This window comes from Catharus ustulatus (assembly GCF_009819885.2).
Source record: "Catharus ustulatus isolate bCatUst1 chromosome Z unlocalized genomic scaffold, bCatUst1.pri.v2 scaffold_29_arrow_ctg1, whole genome shotgun sequence".
NCBI classification, from domain to species: domain Eukaryota; kingdom Metazoa; phylum Chordata; class Aves; order Passeriformes; family Turdidae; genus Catharus; species Catharus ustulatus.
Genome location: NW_024879446.1, coordinates 7213277 through 7230622, shown reverse-complemented (window position 1 = coordinate 7230622; position 17346 = coordinate 7213277). Strand labels below are relative to the sequence as shown.

The window sequence follows — 17346 nt, the reverse complement described above, 5'->3', positions numbered from 1 at the left end:
GGGCAGAGCCCACCCCCTCCTCCCCGAGCCGCGGCAATGGCAGCGCGGGGCTCCCCCCGTTTCTCCCCCGGGCTGCAGCAGAGGAGGCAAGAAGAGAGCTCTCCTGCCTCTCTCCCTGCCCCCCGTGCTGCCTGCAGGGAGCCAGGGCAACACAGTAACACTTTGTAACAATCGTGAAATGCCGGCTTTTACTGGCAGGTGCTTGGCTCGGTGCCCTGGCTGGCACGTCTGGGGTTGTAAACGTCAGAAAATTATTCACATATTAGCCATCCCCGAGTATTAGCTGCACTTCCGGGTTTCCACCAAAATTTTTGTCAAATTGCTGCGGCTTGTATTAATGAAATTACTGTAATGTGTTTCTGGGCCTGCAATTTCATTCTGTGCCACCTAAGACTGATGTGAGCAGAAAGCTTTAGAGAGGATGTGGTGTCCTATATTATCAGTGTAAAAGCCAGCATTATGCCTTACAAAATTTCACTACCTGGTCAAGAGATCCAAACTACCCTTTCAGTGCTATCAATGGACTTTTGTTTCTTTAAAATAAGGTAGAAGTATGCTTTAAAAAAAAACAAACCACAAAGCAGTCCAAAAACATTTGAACAAGAGCACCTCTAGCTTGGATTAGAAAATGTAGAAAAAAAATCATGCAGTCATAGAATACCCTGAACTGGGTATTCTACCTTGAACTGGAAGGGATCCACAAGGATCATTGAATGCAACTCCTGGCCCTGCATGGCACCATCCCCAAGAGTCCCACCATGTGTCTGAGAGCATTGCCCAAGCACTTCCTGCACTCTGTCAGGCTGGTGCTGTGACCACTGCCCTGGGGAGCCTGCTCCAGTGCCCAAACCTCCTCTGGGTGAAAAAAAACTTCCTGATAGTTAGTCCAAACCTCCCCTGACTCAACTTCATGACCCTTGGGTCCTGTCACTGGTTACCACAGAGAAGAAACCAGTGTCTACCCCTCCTCTTCCCCTCACAGGGAAGTTGTAACTGCACTGAGGTTTGCCCTCAGTTTCCTCTTCTCCAAGGTGAACAGACCAAGTGACCTCAGCCTCTCCTTGTGTGGCTTCCCCTCGAGGTCCTTCACCATTTTCATGGCCCTCCTTTAGACACTCTCTAATATTTTTATATCTTACATGGTGACACCCAAAACTGCCCCCAGCACTCGAGGTGAGGCTGCCCCAGCTCAGAGCAGAGCAGGACAATCCCCTCTCTTGCCCAGCTGGCCATGCTGGACCTTATGCTCCCAGGACAGGGTTGATGCTCCTGGCTGCCAAGGCACTACTGACTCAGATCCAACTTGGCAGGGATCAGGATCCCCAGGACCTTTTCTGTAGTACTGCTTTCCAACCTTATTTCAGTATCTCCCAATTTAATGTCATCAGCAAACTTAATTTACCTTTGAGTTCTGTGTCCAAGTTGCTAATGAAGATTTGAAGAGCACAGAGCTGAGGATGGAGTCCTGTGGAACCCTGTTGGTGACAGGTCAACCCCACTCCTTTTCACCCTTTGTGATGTGTGAGTTTCTCACTTATTACATGATGCACTTATGCAGCTGTGTGCTGGGTGTTTTGTGTGCTGGATATTTTGTTCAGAAGGATCCAGGAAGAGACAGTATCAAAATTTCTGCTGAAATTCAAAAGACTGCATCGAGACCGCATGGTTTCCCTTCATCCCTGTAGGTGGGTTACCTTGTTGCAAAACAAAATTAGGTTTGACAAGCACAGCTTTCCCTCATGAAGATGTGCTGGCTGTGCCAAGAGCTGAATTGTCCTTCTGGTGTTTTTTAGTATCTTGAGGAATAATTTTCTCCAAAATTTTGCCAGTGACACCACTGAAGGTGTGACTGACAGCCCTGCAGTTTCCCAGGTCAGCCTTCTTGCCCTTCTTGAAAACTGGGACAACATCCACCAGCTTCCAGTCAACTGACACTTCTATGGATTCCCAAGGATGTTCAAATCATTAAATCACTGGGGAAGGCTCGTTAGGACATCTGCAGCTCTTTGAGTATTCTCAGATGAAATCCACCGTGCCCCACAGATGTGTAGGGATCCAGCTGGAGCAACAGAACCTGCACAGGCTCAGGGTGAGCTGGGAGTTTGTTACTCTCACAGTCATGGTCCTGCAGCTCAGGGCACTCAGGTCCCCTCAGCCCACCAGCAGTGTTGGAGGCAGAGGCAAGGAAAGCATGAAACACCTCTGCCTTGCTTCTGTCCCTGTTCAGGAGGTGACCACCCTTAGTCTGCAATGGGTAATGTTACTTCGGCACTGCCTTTTGCTCTTGAGCTATTAAAAAATATCTCTTTTAATTGTCCCCCACAGTTCTGGCAGCTTCAAGTCCAGTTTTTTTGGTTGTATGGAATTTTCTCCCTTACTGGAGTATCTCTGTTTCCCTCCCATGTGTCCTGGCCACACATCTCTTTTTCTTACTTTAGCTCCAAAAGATCCCTGTTCAGCCAAGCCAGCCTTCTGCCTCGCTTGACTTCTAGCACTTTAGAATTGCCTGTTCTTGTGCTCTTAGGAGGTGGTGCTTAAAACGTGACCAGCACTAATGGACTCCAGCACTTTCAAAAGCATTTTCAGAGACATCTTTACTCACAAATTCTCTGAATAGCCTGAAAAAAAGTATGATCTAGAGAGATTTCATGGTGTCTTCAAAGATCTGGATATTTAAAAGTTAATCATCTTACTTCAGCTTTTCAAGTATTGTAGCTTTCTCCATCAGCATAGATGTGCAATTATTCATAAGTCACAATTTCAGCACAAAACATACAGGGAGCTATGCAATAATAATTGGTTTTGATAGTGGAGAGGGGAATGAATCAATTAATATGAGGTGAGAGATAAGGGAGCTGAAAGAAGTGAAGTAATAAGTGAAGGGAAGAAGCAGTTTTGCATTTTTGGTTTAAAGAACACCATCAAGAAAAACAAAGTGAAGAAAATCTGCAACAGTGCAGAAACTAGAAAAGATATAGATGAAAGGCAACAGCACTTGAGAAGAATAAAAGCCAAATATTTTAATTCTGATTCTGTCACAATTCAGTGTATAGGCTTGGAGAAATGGTTTCTCCCAAGACTCAGTCCTTCTCTGTTTAAAACTGGAATGACAGTTTTTCAGAAGTGTTTTCCCCCAGCCTTTCCATAGCATGCTAATCACTGGAAAAAGAAAAGCATGTGAACCCTTCTACCAGGTTTGCAATTGCTAAGTAAAGTTGTTACTGCCTGTAGTTTTCAAGATCACGGTAGGAAATACAGTATTTGCTATGCTGTGCTGGACCTGTGGTATGTGCAGGTCTCACTCCCTTCTGCACCGAGGATGCTTCTCTGGAATTTGCAAGTGTCCAGTGGAATCGTGGAAGCTGCCAGACATTCAGGGCTGGGAAAGGTTATTGGCAAGAGCAATGAAGAAGGCAGACAAGTAAAGAGCTGAGGCGACACGTGCCTGACTCATCACTGCAGGGACACAAACATCATCTGAGTCAGAGCCCAGGTTTGTATGACAGCTCATGTCATTGCACAGAGCGGCTTCCAACTGAAGACTCTCATATGGGGAAAAATGAACTGCAGTGGCTGCTAAGGAGCTTAATGTATGAGGTGAAAGAGCTGCCAGTCCTGAGCATTCCTTGGAAGCCCAGTGGGATTGCCCCTGAAGCACCTGCCACCAAACCATCCCTAGATCCTCTGGCCTGGATAGAGTCTTCAAACAGGATCTCAAAACCTCAATGTTACATCAGATATTATGCCAAAGTGTCTTCTTAAAAGGAAAAAAACATTGGCAAGAGTGAAAGTCCTCTGCAAAATCAGGTTTAAAAATAGAAAATAAGTAGAAATTCCCAGCTGGTGGTGGTATGAGATTAAGAGGTGTTTTTAATGTAGAACTCACGTTACAGGACTTCTGAGTTATACACTATAAATATTCAAAAGTAATAAGGGAAACAAAGCACATTCCAGTCCTCAGCAAAGGTTTTGATCAAGCAAAATAAAATTATTTTCATACTTTTAGGTATTCACACTAACCAACATAAATGTTTTATAACTTTGTTTAAAGGAAATAATTTCATCTTTAACTCAAACTTTGAAGTTACAGCACAAACACAGCATCTTTTAAATTAAAGTAGGAGTGGACATTTTTTTCTTGAATAGTAATCACTCTTTCTGTCCTTGGAGATCAGATGATCATGCAGAAGTCTCTGAAATTAGAAAGTTTTGATTGTTTTAGGGTTAAATTATTGTTAGACAGCAGCATGAAGCAGCAGCCTCAGTATTGAAAAGCAAAAAGTGTTTATTTTCCAGCACTTGTTATGAAATTGTAATGAAAAAAAGAAGAAAAAATCAATCAATCAATCAATCAATCAAATAAACAAACAGAAATAAAAGCACTCCAAAGTTCCTAGATTAGTTTTGTTTTTAAAAGTAGAATGGTTTGCACTTATTTAGAAATCTGAAACTGCCTGAACTCAGCAAGTCACTTGACCTATATTGAATCTTAAAGCAGAAATAAAACAGCATTTTGTCATTTCAATAGAAGGCCAACTAACACTGAGATGTGATTAGTGTTTGTATGTGCATGTGTTAGAGAAGGACCTTATGTCAGAGTTTTTATTTGTCATCCTTTATATTGTTCAAAATATTTACTATGGTGGTTTGTGCTGTAATATGCTTTATGAAACCTCCTCTGCCAATAATTTTCTATGAATGAACTGATGAGGCACAGTACTGAGTATTGAGCTCAGAGCAGGGATGACCTCAGCAGTGAGTTGTCCTGTGCTGAATAGTATCCTTTGTCACATGTGCACCCCTAGTCCACATGAGCTGGCAGAATGAGGACACCCGTGTGATGTGTGTGATCAAATGGATGATGGAAGAGCTTTGAAGGGAAATAGACAGGTTAATCATCAGGGAGTCTGAGAAAAATTTGCTGGAGCAATGCTCTTCCTTCCCTGAGACACATATAGGAACATCTGTGAGAAAAACCTTCAAGGTCCTGTATCTCACTCCCTGCAGACCCACCCCCAACCAGAGAGAACGCAGTAACTTACAGTAAAAGAGCGAACAGAGGAAATCTATGCTCAGGGTGGCAAGTGAAACCTCTTCAGGTATCTGCCTCACCTCCTCAGGTGCCTCTACACAAGGCTCTGTGTGTGTGGGCTATGGACGTGGCAGGTCTGTCAGCTGATGATGTGAATGATGCTCCATCTATCCCAGAGGTGCTGCCAACATCAGAAAGGCCACCTCTATGTCATGACCACCTCCATGAGGAAGAAAATATGGATTACAGTTGTTCTCTGCCCTTTCAAAATTCTGTTGCTTAAAAGGCATTCCTTATTGCCAGAGAATACTTCATGTACATATTACAAATGTGCAAATTTTAGTTTTACCACAAGCTAACTCATGTTTATTTTTCTAGGAGTACCTAATTAGATAGATGCACAAAAGCATAGAAAATGGGAAGAAAATCCTTTTCCCCCAGAGGAAAAAAAATGCCTTGCAATACACTTGTCAATATTGAAAACATTTATCACATAAACCCCATGAATATGTTCCTGAAGGGTTTTACCAAAGAGGTGCTCAGGTACCTCAGCAGGTCCCCTTCCCTGGTTTGGCATGGGGGGGTTGGTACAGACCAGCTCTCACATCTTAACCAGCAGTTGCCCTCCCACAGCCCCTGTCAGTGCCTGCTGTTGAGAGGGGCGTTGTGATGGATCAGTGCTCTAATGAGCAAGAACATAAATAAATAAATAAATAGCCACAATGATAATTAAAGCTGTCTGTGTTTTTACCTTCAACATCTCTCTGCATTTTCTCCCCCTGAAATATCTGTGTTTGGTTTTATTGGTGTTCAGTTTTTTTTCTTCTTCTTTTTCTTTCTGTTCTCTCCTTGATTTTGTCCATTTCAAAGCCAAAATGTCAGGCATCCAGGCTCCCAACAGCTGGATGCTCTCTGGAAGTTGCTGCTCTCCATCCAGTGGGCAGCCCAGCATCCCAGAAGAGAAGTGCAAAAAGCGTCCCATGAGGCGAGCAAGCACCAAGAGGCTAATTAACGGCAGGCAGAAGCTGGGCCACATGCTTCAACTCATGCACCCAGGAGGTCCTCTGGCAAGGATTGAGTGCTGCTCATGGCCCAAGGAGTTGCATCCTTTCTTTAGCCCTGAAGGGGAGTTTTGGTTGTGTCACTCTCTGCTCACTGGCTCTCGTGCTGTGGTAGGCAGCAAGGGACTCATACCATCACACCTGGCCTGGGCCACCCTTGCTTCTGCAGCCCCTTGGAAGCCCTTTTCTATGCCAAAGGAATCTGGTTCCCTCACCCACATTCAGGCTAGGAGCTTTGACTGGAAGAGCAGTTTTTAAAGTGGTTTTTTTCATAAAAGCACTGCTGACTAAAATACATCTGCCACTCAGTGGATTGAGCCATTTGATTTGACATTTAAATGTAGAAATCTCTTACTGTGAAGTGATTTAACACTCCACTGAAACACCATGGTTACAACATAATTTTCAGGGTAAGAAAAACTTAAAGAATCACCTGTCCAACCAACCCATTTCCAGGTCTGCAGGTGTCTCTTTCTGGGCAGAAGCCCCAGAATTGCTGCTGGTGCTGGCAGCATTTGCCGTGCCTCTCCCCTCTGCTTTACAGGAACAGAATAGAGGGGAACAGGCAGGCACAAAGTGTTGTTGCACTCCCTGTACCCAGCCCCCTCTCCTCCTTCCCCCAGGAACAGGCTAAAGGGGCAGCTCTTCTGAGAGCTGTTTGGAGAGGAAAGTGCTGTTATGGGAAAGCAGCTTCTGGGAAAGAAAAACAGTGTAAGAGATAGAGTGGAAGTAGTTAGTGAGGACAGAGGAAAAGTTGAGAAAACAAGAGGCCTTTGAAAAATCTCATGACTGAACAAAACACAGGAATAATAGAAGAAGAAATCAGTTCTTGACTAGAGTAAAATCCAAAATAATAAATAGTAAGATAAATGGAAAAATCAAAAATAATAGTTCCAAACCAACAGATCAAATCAATGCATTCCTCTCTGCCTTTTCAGCAGCACTGGCCTGATGACCACTTATCCATAACTGAGGATAATACATTCCACATGAGGATTAATAGGAAGATTATATTTTACTCCTCCTTACCACTTCTGAAAATAATATAATATAATACATCCACAGCTAATACAACCTACTTTTCAAATCCAGAATGCATTTTCAGTGACCTTTTAAGGAAATCCAATATTGACAATTGATGCACTTTACAGTCTAGTGGAAATATGGGAAGGTTAGAGGGCAGTGAAAGACAAATAATATATCCATGTTCCTCCTCTCTTGTGTGTTTCATTTCTCCTGCTCTCAAAAAAGAGAGGTTTTCACCTCATACATGTCTGAGTACTCACAAACATGATAATGACCAAAGGGTTATTAGAAGGCATTTAACTTTCTGCCACTTTTACAGGAGATGTAATAAGTATATACTCTCGATCTTTAATTTTCATTGCTTACAGCAAAAACATTTTCCAGGTTTTAGTACAGTGGTTTCTTACTTTTCTAGATGATGCTCACCACAGGACTCTTTCTGATAAGGATAGTATGATTTCTCTCCTACACCTGCAGAGTTCTATTTGTCTAGTGTACAAAAACACAGTGCACTGCCTGGACTTAATACACCAAAGCAAACTATGGAAAAGCAGACTGAAATCAATGCAGTTAAAACATGCATGGATTTGGTTCAGTTTAAAAAAAAATTACATTACAAACATGAGAACAATCTATCTAAATTCTTCTATTAAGACCAAGATCATTGTAACAGTCTTTTAGTTTTCCCTGGGATGTTAGGAGAAGGAGAATGGTGGAGCTAAAAATCCAGGGATGCAGAAAAGACAACCAATTTTTAAATTAACTGTTGAATTTTGACATTGAAAAATAAAAAAAGACATCTGCATGAGCTGGCTGGACTAAAGTAACCCATAACTATACTCAGCTCTGATCAAAACTGCATCATAACTTTTAATTTCAAACTTCATATTCTAAAAAACACGTGTGAAAACAGAATTACAGCAAAAGAAGGCCCAAACAGAAAAATATTTTGGTTCCAAAGATATTTTAAGTGCACAACTGACAGAAACTTCAAATTTCAGGTTTTGTTGTGATGTTACATTATCTCCATATATGATACTAACAGGAAGCAGAGCGACAGATAACAAAATCCCTCCACAAAAACAGAGACCATCCAAATGGTACCCATTCCTGCCACGCCTGAGAGATGCACAGCTAGAGGACAGCACTTTTCTCATCTCCCAAAAAAGTATATATTTAAGTGAATGAACCACCAGTTTTTACCCTCTCATCTTAATGCTGATGTTTTCTTTCTCCTGAATACAACCATGAAGAGACATAAAAACATACTAGATTTCATTTAGATATTCTGAAATCACATTGCTGAAATTACAGAATTGTACTCATTTTTAAATACATGATAAACACTAACCCATCTATTTAATAACGTCTTAAACAATATATGTTTTGTATCCTTCCAGGTATTACCACATAGTATTGAGATAAAAAATACCATTTTTTGACTTTAAAAACTGTTGGTAAGGCACAAGTTTTCTTGACTAGTGTTTCCACAAGCGTCTGGTGGCTCAAATTTCTTTTTGAGCATCAGGGAGCAAAGACTCTTCCTTCCTTCTGTACATTTGGGAATAATGCAAAGCTCTGCTGCTCCACATGAGCCACCTCCAACTGAACCTGGAATGCACTGTAGCACAGGCACAACTTGGCAGAGCAGCACACACAAAAGGGCTGCAAAAGCCTTGGTGAATGTCCTACTCCTGGACTGTGACCCTATGGCTGCACCCAGGAGTTTATGGTCTTCCATATGTGCTCTATGAATCCTTCCTTGTCTCCTCCAATCAATGTCAGTTCAGTGATTCTCAAAAAACATGTTTGGGACATGTTTTTTGGATGGTATATTGTGATGACCTGTTATGACTGTATTGTCCCATAATGGTGCATGCTAAGTTCCTGCTGGCTATATGCAGAAATAAAGGCCAACTTTGAGGACACCATGGCACAAACTACCTGTTTCCAGATACCAAAGAAAAGAGGTATGCTAGGGGCACTAAGCCAGCCTCTCATTCCCCAATCTGTTCATACCTCCAGAGTTGCTCATCCCTAGGTGCAGCATCCAGCACTTTCCCTCATCGAGCTCCATATGACTGGTGATTGCTTATTTCTAATTTGTCAGAGTCTCTCTGCAGGATTTTGCACACTTAACAATATACTTATGGCTACAGTATGTTTTCTGAAGTCCAATATTTTGCCAGAGAAAGAGCAGCAAATACATGTATAGTGCAATAGTATGAAGTGCCAGAGAGCCTCCTGTCCCCAGCATCAAGACGCCTTCTAGTAGAAAAGCGTCACTGCAATGCTACCTGTCAAACTCCATAAAGACTCTGCCTTGTCCTCCTCCACAATCCTCATGAAAGCTCTGCAGAGATCACTCTACCACTTTGTAATCTGACCATGCAGAAAGAGCTGGCAAGCAAAGACTGCCCATTTGTATCTAAAATACATTTATTTTGCTGACATTTCAGTCTCCTATAGACCATACACTCCTGCTGCACAGTTCTTACCTAGTGCGTTGTGTAATCCCACACTGTTTTATACAAACATTTAGAAAATGTAATGTTTTTATTTTCTTTTTTTTTTCATTGCTTACAATGATCCCTAATGCTTTATTAAGTGCTCTAGAATTTACTGTGTTAAAATTATAAAAGCCACATAAAGTTTTATGAGTAGCTAAAGAAAATGAATGACTTATACCTTGAGGTACTGGCAAATAAAAGCTCTTAGAAGAACTGAGATGTTACTGCATTGAATAATACAGTTGTGAAGAAAAATTTAAACCTATTTAATATTAATTTAGTACACTTCAGTGGGAATATTGTCTGAAAAGGATGTTCCAAGATTTCTGGAAAATAACCGAGCTTTTCATTTTTGCCTTGCACACTGCAGTCTGCATTTAGTTACAGAGGGACAGACTTCAATCTTCTTCTGCTTCCCTACTTTGAACTATAAATCACTTCCCAGTTGTATTAGACAGATGCTCAGGAAAAAAAAAAAAAAAAGATAGTGGTCATGGTTAAGAAAACATAATAAAGCTCACAATAAAGACATTTAAGGGTTGGAAGGTTTACACTTGAGCATCTAGTACTATGTACCCTCCATTAGTTTTTTAAGTACCAGAGAAAGGAATGCTTGCAGGCATATAAACATCTTTGCAATTAATATGTATTTTAGAATTTCAAACCAAACTTTCACAATATCTTTCAGCCAGCTCTGCCATTTTAAGTTATACTCTTAAAATTTTGCAAAATTAATCATCAACTCATATGTCAAATTGTCACACATAGAGAGGACAAGAGATTCACTTAAGGAAACAAAGACTCAGTTGCTTTTTGCTCTCTTACTCCTTTTTTATCTCAGGAAAGAAAAAACATAATTTGCCTCTGAATGAGGATATGTGTCATATAACAGCAACGGAGTTTTGTATTTGGGAACTGCAAATATATTTGAATTTTATGCATGGAAACAGTAGCAAGAATTTTGAAGAATTAGACCTTCATCAAAGCTTAATTTATGTGATGCAGGAAGACAAAAATAGTATTTTTAAGAACGACAGCAAAAAGCTACACGAGAACAGTTTTAACTGTAGCCAATAAAAAAAAAATGTATTTATTTTTAGAGTAGGGTTTTTTAATTAAAATGATGCAATGACAGATCACGTTTCAAGAAGTTTGTCAATATTTGATATATTTTGTACTCAGATAATGAAAAGCCTGAAAGGATTTCTAACTGATCTCTGAAGCTTTAAAGTGAAATAGAAATTCCACTGTATGACGTACGTAGCTGTGATCTCAGTTTTGAAGGCAGGTAATTATGTAAAAAACTCCCCAGTTTATTCAGATACTATACTTCAGTCTAGCCCTGTGGTATCAACTCTTAGTATTCAGATGGTTATCCAGTGAATGCTGAAACTATGCAAAAAAATCTATGAAAAACTATATCAACCCTGACATGCTCCCCTCCCCCACCTTTTTTTTTTAAGGCTATATTGTCTGAAGTCTTTCTGACAAGCTGCTACCCTGCATTGCAGTACATTCCCTGAGTGAATCTGTTCTTCTGTACTGTAAAGGAGTTGAGGCTACCTTACACTCTCCACTGTGCTTCATTTCACAGCATAGCCAGAATGTTAATGCAAGTTAACTAATTATACTGCCTTGCTGATAACTTCAAAATGCAGCAGGTGAGTGGAAAGAAATCCTCTCCTTCAGATGCATGATGTAATGCATAACAAAAACCAGAAGAGGAACACTTGCTAGAAGTACTGGCATCCCAAGTACAAACCCTAAAACGTAGTCAAAATCATCTATAATTGTTTAGAATATAAGTTACAATTCAGATACATATTTATTCTGAAAATGAAACATTCAGAGGTTGCTCTTGGTGCTCTGTGCTTGAGTTATGCCCACACAGAGGCACCTTGCCTCTGTAATGTATGGAAGGAGAAAATGCTACCTTCAGACATTTCCCCACTAACACATACTGACTGTACCAGCAATAATGTCTCTGATTACTGTCATTCATTAAACCATTTTCAGTACCAGAACAGAAATTAATTTTTCTCAACAAATTAACTGATGCTTCTTTTTTTCAGTTATATATGATAACTGACTCAGAACAGGAGAGTGTACAGTGACACATTCTGAAGTGACAATTAAAGACCCTTCTGCAGTTCATAGGTGTCTCATGAACACATCCTTAACCAGCAGGGCACACAGGCATCCCTTCTGCATCCCTGACACCAATAGATGCAAATTATTCCTCTCAGTCAGAAAAAAACTGTCTCACAGCTCACGTAAGATTTAGACCAAGAGATTTTGAAAATGCTTTAGTGATCAGACTCCACATTTCCTTAAGACCTAGAGGGAAGCAGTGGGTCAGACATCCGTGCCTCAGGAGCTTCCATGCTTTCTGCTGAGGGACAGAGCTGCCAAAACTGTTTTTGTGCCTCACATTCCTTTTTTTTTGGTTTCCTTCCCTCTAGTCACAACTGAATTTGGTCTTGGTTAATACTGAAGGTTGCCTAGATTCACTTGAATCCACTTTTTTTTCTGCTCCCATTTCTCCCTTTCCTGTCAGCCACTTCCAGAAGAAAATTGCATGAAGTGAAAGGACCTGAAGGGCATTTCTTCACCTAAAGTCCTGGTGAACTACAAATCTGTTTCAAAAGCTCCAAGGAAGATTCTTGGTGTGTCATGAAGAGAAAGATAACTGAACGAGGACTGTGGCTATCTGCAGGTGATAAAAACTGCTGAGAATCCCCTGTTCACTTGCGTGACTTCTGTTTAAATGGTGCTAGTCATTCATGTCCCAAAAGCTCATTGTTAAGGAGCAAATTCTTTCGTCAGGCTCTCTTTTCTTTTCTTTTTTTTTTCTTTCTTTTCTTTTCTTTTCTTTTCTTTTCTTTTCTTTTCTTTTCTTTTCTTTTCTTTTCTTTTCTTTTCTTTTCTTTTCTTTTCTTTTCTTTTCTTTTCTTTCTTTTCTTTTCTTTTCTTTTCTTTTCTTTTCCTTTTCTTTTCTCATCTCTTTTTTTTCCCTTTTCTTTTCTTTTTATTTTGGTTTGTGTTTTTGTGGTTTTCTTGGGTTTCTTTTGTGTAGTTGATCCATTCAGTTATCTTCCATACCATCAGAAGAAAAGTCTCATGGAGCTTTAATGTAAATAATGAGGACTAAATCCTATTTTTAATATCTATGGCAAAACTTTATTTCTTACATGAATTGTGATTCAGGGAGTTGAAATTACAAAGAAGGCAAAGGCATGCACAGAACAGGTTCTATGCAGGCTCCAATTCATTTCACTAAAATAGCTTAAGAGGAAACTATTTACAGTATTGCTGACAAGAACATCTTCCTTGACTAGCAAAGCAAGTTACCACCTTAAAAAAGGATGTGTGGAATATGCAAAAAGCATTTTCAAAACTGTGTCAGTGTTTCTGCAGCTGACATCCTCCTACAGCAGCATTAAAGCAGTGTTAGAAAAGCATTTTTTGTATTTCTGCTTCTAGTAAGAAGAGGGAATTCCACTCAACCACAGGGAAACTCTCCTACCCATTGACAGAGATGGGCTTCCAAATTAGCACGTCATACTACTCAATATACAATAAATGATTGACCAATGATTTTTATTTCCTATTAGGAAATCGATTTCCTCTTCAGGTTTTCTTAACACAGAGCTATGGAAAAACAGCCAGGTCCTAACTTTCACTAATCAGTACCACTTACAACACTAAAATTGTAGCCCTTGGTTCTTGTCAATTAGAAAATCTGACATAAAATATCTAAACAGCCTTGGAAATGTAATTCTCACCATCACATTAAATTTCATTGACTTCTTTGGCATATTTTCAAAGGCTGCTGTCTGGTAAGCTAAAGACAATTTTGCTTCACATATACAAAAAGGACTTGTTTTTACTGTGATTTAAAGGTAGCTGAAGAAACCAGCTAGACTAATCTCCCTTTCTATTTCTTACCTAGTTTTCTTTTACGTCTTCGTGAGAACCTTTTCTTTTGCCTCAGGAGGGGAAAGCAACTCTAGTAAAAATTAAAATCATGCCCTTTACATTCTGGCCTCAATACATCATTAAATCTTCATAATTACTCATTAATAACCATCATCAGTTTTTTCCTGTAAAATTATTTATGATACATAGCTCAGAGCACAGTGATTTTCTATCTACACAGAGGTTTAAGATTGAAAAAATTACAATTGTGTGGAATTTTAGGACAATAAAGATCTGTAAATACATATTTTGCTTATTACCCTATAACAGGACTTATTCGTCACATATTACAGTAATTTCACGACTATAAGGCTCACCCTTTCGACTAAAATTTTCCCCCAAACCTGGAAGTGCACCTTATAGCCCGGTGCGCCTTATCTGATGGACAAAGTTCAGAAATTTGCCTACCCGGAAGTGAGAGCTGCAAGCTGCGGGGGGAGCCGGCAGTGCCATGGCTGCCAGGTGGAGGCGGGGGAGCAGTGGCGGGCATGCCCCGGCCCCGGAGAGGCATCACGGAGCAACGGGCATGCCACAGCCCTGCCGGGTACAGGCAGGCCCGGGGGCCAATGGTTGCCGGGTTGAGGCGGGGCCTCGGCCAGCAACCGCGCGGGGGTAGCTGGGGGCGGAGCCTTGCTGCAAAAAAAAAGTGCGCCCTATAGTCTGGTGCGCCTTATCTGATCTACAAAGTTGCAAATTTTGCCGACTCCCCAGGGGTGCGCCTTACAGTCCGGTGCGCCTTATGGTCATGAAATTACTGTACTTCTCTTGTCTAAATAATTATGCATGTTAGCTGTGTGTATCACCTTGACCAAAGGACTGCACCTAAACACATATTTTTCTGTTTTATATCGTGTATATCCTAAAGCACTCATTGACACACAAAAAAGGGGAAAAAACAGGGAGAAGAGCATGGATTGTAAAAACATGCAGATAAAATAAAACTGAAATTACTGAGCCAGAGTTGTTTTTCTTTATCCATCTTCGGCATTTTCCAGAACAGGACACCTAACTGCATTCACAGCATCAATTCAGATGTGCTCACAGCAGTGCATCAGCACAGAGAGACTGTCCTATTAAAAGGAAAATGTGGACCAGGATTATTACAGCTGCACATAAATTCATTTTATGAAATAAACAACACTGATGCTGCTGCTTTAAAATGTGTTCCTTATGGAAATAGTCTTAAATTCACTAAAACACAATGGGTCTTTTCAGGAATGATTCTACTGCAAGTTCAGAGAAAAAGATAATGTACGTGGAAATATGCTTTGGGAGGGAATTACATCCATGACAAATACATCATATTCTCAGCAAAATATGTTCCTGTCTCTCCACTCAAAGTCATCTGAAAAACTTTGCCTCAAAGATTTAGGGAAAGAGAACTTCCTAGCAAAGAGAACTTTCATTTTCAATTATTTTTTACACTGCATTTGAGGAATGTGGCATGAGCTTATAACGAACCCTTGTGCTCCCTGGGTTTTGACTAGTACCAGACTTTGTTTGGGTTAGTTTGCGTTGGATTTCAATGACATAATAGCAGAAGTCAGGGGAACTTCAAGGCTCCTAAACACTGGTTTAAACCTTTTTTACCAGGTCTGTACAACCAAAGGCTACACAGAGATAAGTGTCAGCCCACTTGTCTCCTTGTAACACAAGACAAGAAGCCTTATCTACTAGTCCTGCCAGCTGTTCTACAATTCAGTAATTGAGCCCTACTCCATAATCAATCAAGCCTCAGCGTAAAGAAGGTTATCTTTGTATACCCTCAGTGTCCCACAAAACCTCATTAACATCTGTTTTAACAAAGAGCAACTGGAAAGAAAATAATATATTTTCAAGGTAGAAGCAAAGATAAGCAAACTGAATTTTGTTTGCTTCAGTCTTTGCCTTGGCTTATGAGAAAGAATGAGCCTACCAACTATAGCAGTATATTTTGTGGAAATAGCTGTTTCTTACTGGAAGATTACAATATGAATAAATTTTCTTGATCTTAAACAACTAAAAATCTACTCAAGGAAGTCCTGTATTGGATAAATTCTGTCAGCCTGAGAAAAACCCACTTTTGCTGCCAATCTTTTCAATAAGAAAAAATTTAATTTTGTGAGAATACACCAAAGTATTTATGCAGAAAGCCAAGAAACATCACTACACTATTAATACAGTTTTCAGGATTCAAACTGTAAAGCAGTAATTCCCACACAGGGGAGGTTTCTAAAAACAAAACAGAAAAACTAAAAATAACCAGAAAAAAAGAAGAGCTCTGAAGATCACTCAGCAGGCTTTGCTAGCGCCACCAAAAAACCAAACACCCCAAAGTCAGGAAATTCTGTGCTTTGCAAAATAGGTCACAAATATCAAATCATACCATCATGTCAACATGTTATAGCCAGTTCCCTTCTCCTATGAGATATATTTCATTATCATGATTTTAACTTAAAATGGGCAAACTATCTTTGGAGGAAAAAACTCTCAAAAACTGTATTCTTCATGTTCAGAAGAATTATGTTGTTGCAACACTCAGTTTTTGTGCAACACAAACTCGCGATTCTTTAAACAAACTGAATAATATAACACTTTTTATATCTTTAAAAATACAACAAGAAGGCAATATCTTGGAAATAGTTAAACATTTAACATTTAGTATTTAATCCTAAATGCTGTCCCTAAAAGTTTGATCACTTACCTTTCAAATAAGTTTGGGAGATGTTAAAACCAAAAGAAGAAAACTTTCAGTGTGCTCTAAGCAAATATGGACTGTTCAAAGCAGAAGATTGTTGGCTTTCTCCACACTGTATTTTACTGGACTGAAAAGGGGGATTGGGGTATATGAGGTTTTCGTGTTTTGTTTTCTCCTTCTTTTTTTGTTCCTTTTTTTGCAGATGATAATGACTGAGTTTCTGGTATCAGAAACTGATATCAGAGCACACAGTTCCCCACCATGTAAAAAGTCAATCTGATGATCAGCAAATTCAAGCCTGGAAAGATGACCCAAAACACTAATCCACCAGAAAGGTATTCAGAGGGGAAATGACACCATGCACAAACACAGTGGCAGATTATTTTCAATGTAGAGTATGAAAATTCAAGGAAAGCACTAGGGCCAAAGCAGCATCACATCTTGAGGCTCCAAGGTTGTCAGATAAGCCCCAGAGGTAACAGTGCACTGTTAAAAGTGCCAAGCTGTGAGTGGAACCAGTGGTGCACAGTTCTGAAACAGACACAATTGGTGAGTGAAGGCAGATGAAAAACTGCCTATAAGTGAGAGCTTCAGCTGAACACTTTCACTCCAAAGACCAGAGACAACTGATGAAGCAGAAAATAGAAAGAAATATAACAAGGAAATAATTATGGGGAAATAAAATAAATAAAGAAAAGAAATAAAATGAGGAATTCATTTAAACTACTTCAGATCCCACAGGCTTGACAAATCCAACAGAGAAATGGAAAAAACTGCTTAAGCAAACACAAAGGTACTATTAGTTGAATGTTGTTGGAGTAAGAGCCTCCAAAGGCTCAGATATTTATGATCTTGCACTGAACTCATGCAAGAGATTAAAAATCCAGAAGAGAATCCAGCTCATCTTTACAGAAAAGGAGACATAACCATGACTTGATTGCTGCCACAGAACATTGCTCGGACAAATCACACAACTGGAGTGCTGTGACTGAGAGCTACAAACTATTCAAAAAGGACAAGCAAAAAATAGAGTTGGGGCAGTTTTCCACTATGTCAAAAATG

At 40.0% G+C, this 17346-nt stretch overlaps 1 protein-coding gene across 4 annotated transcripts in view; it reads right to left on the bottom strand.

Annotated features, from left to right (window-relative positions):
• Positions 1-14308: 14308 nt before the first annotated feature.
• The window catches only part of PJA2 (praja ring finger ubiquitin ligase 2), a 50520-nt gene continuing 47482 nt past the window's right edge, over positions 14309-17346 (bottom strand). For all 4 annotated transcript variants that reach the window (XM_033086614.1, XM_033086612.1, XM_033086610.1 and 1 more), the window contains exon 10: positions 14309-14677. The gene's annotated coding sequence lies outside the window, so the exon portion shown is untranslated. The remainder of the gene's footprint in view (positions 14678-17346) is intronic.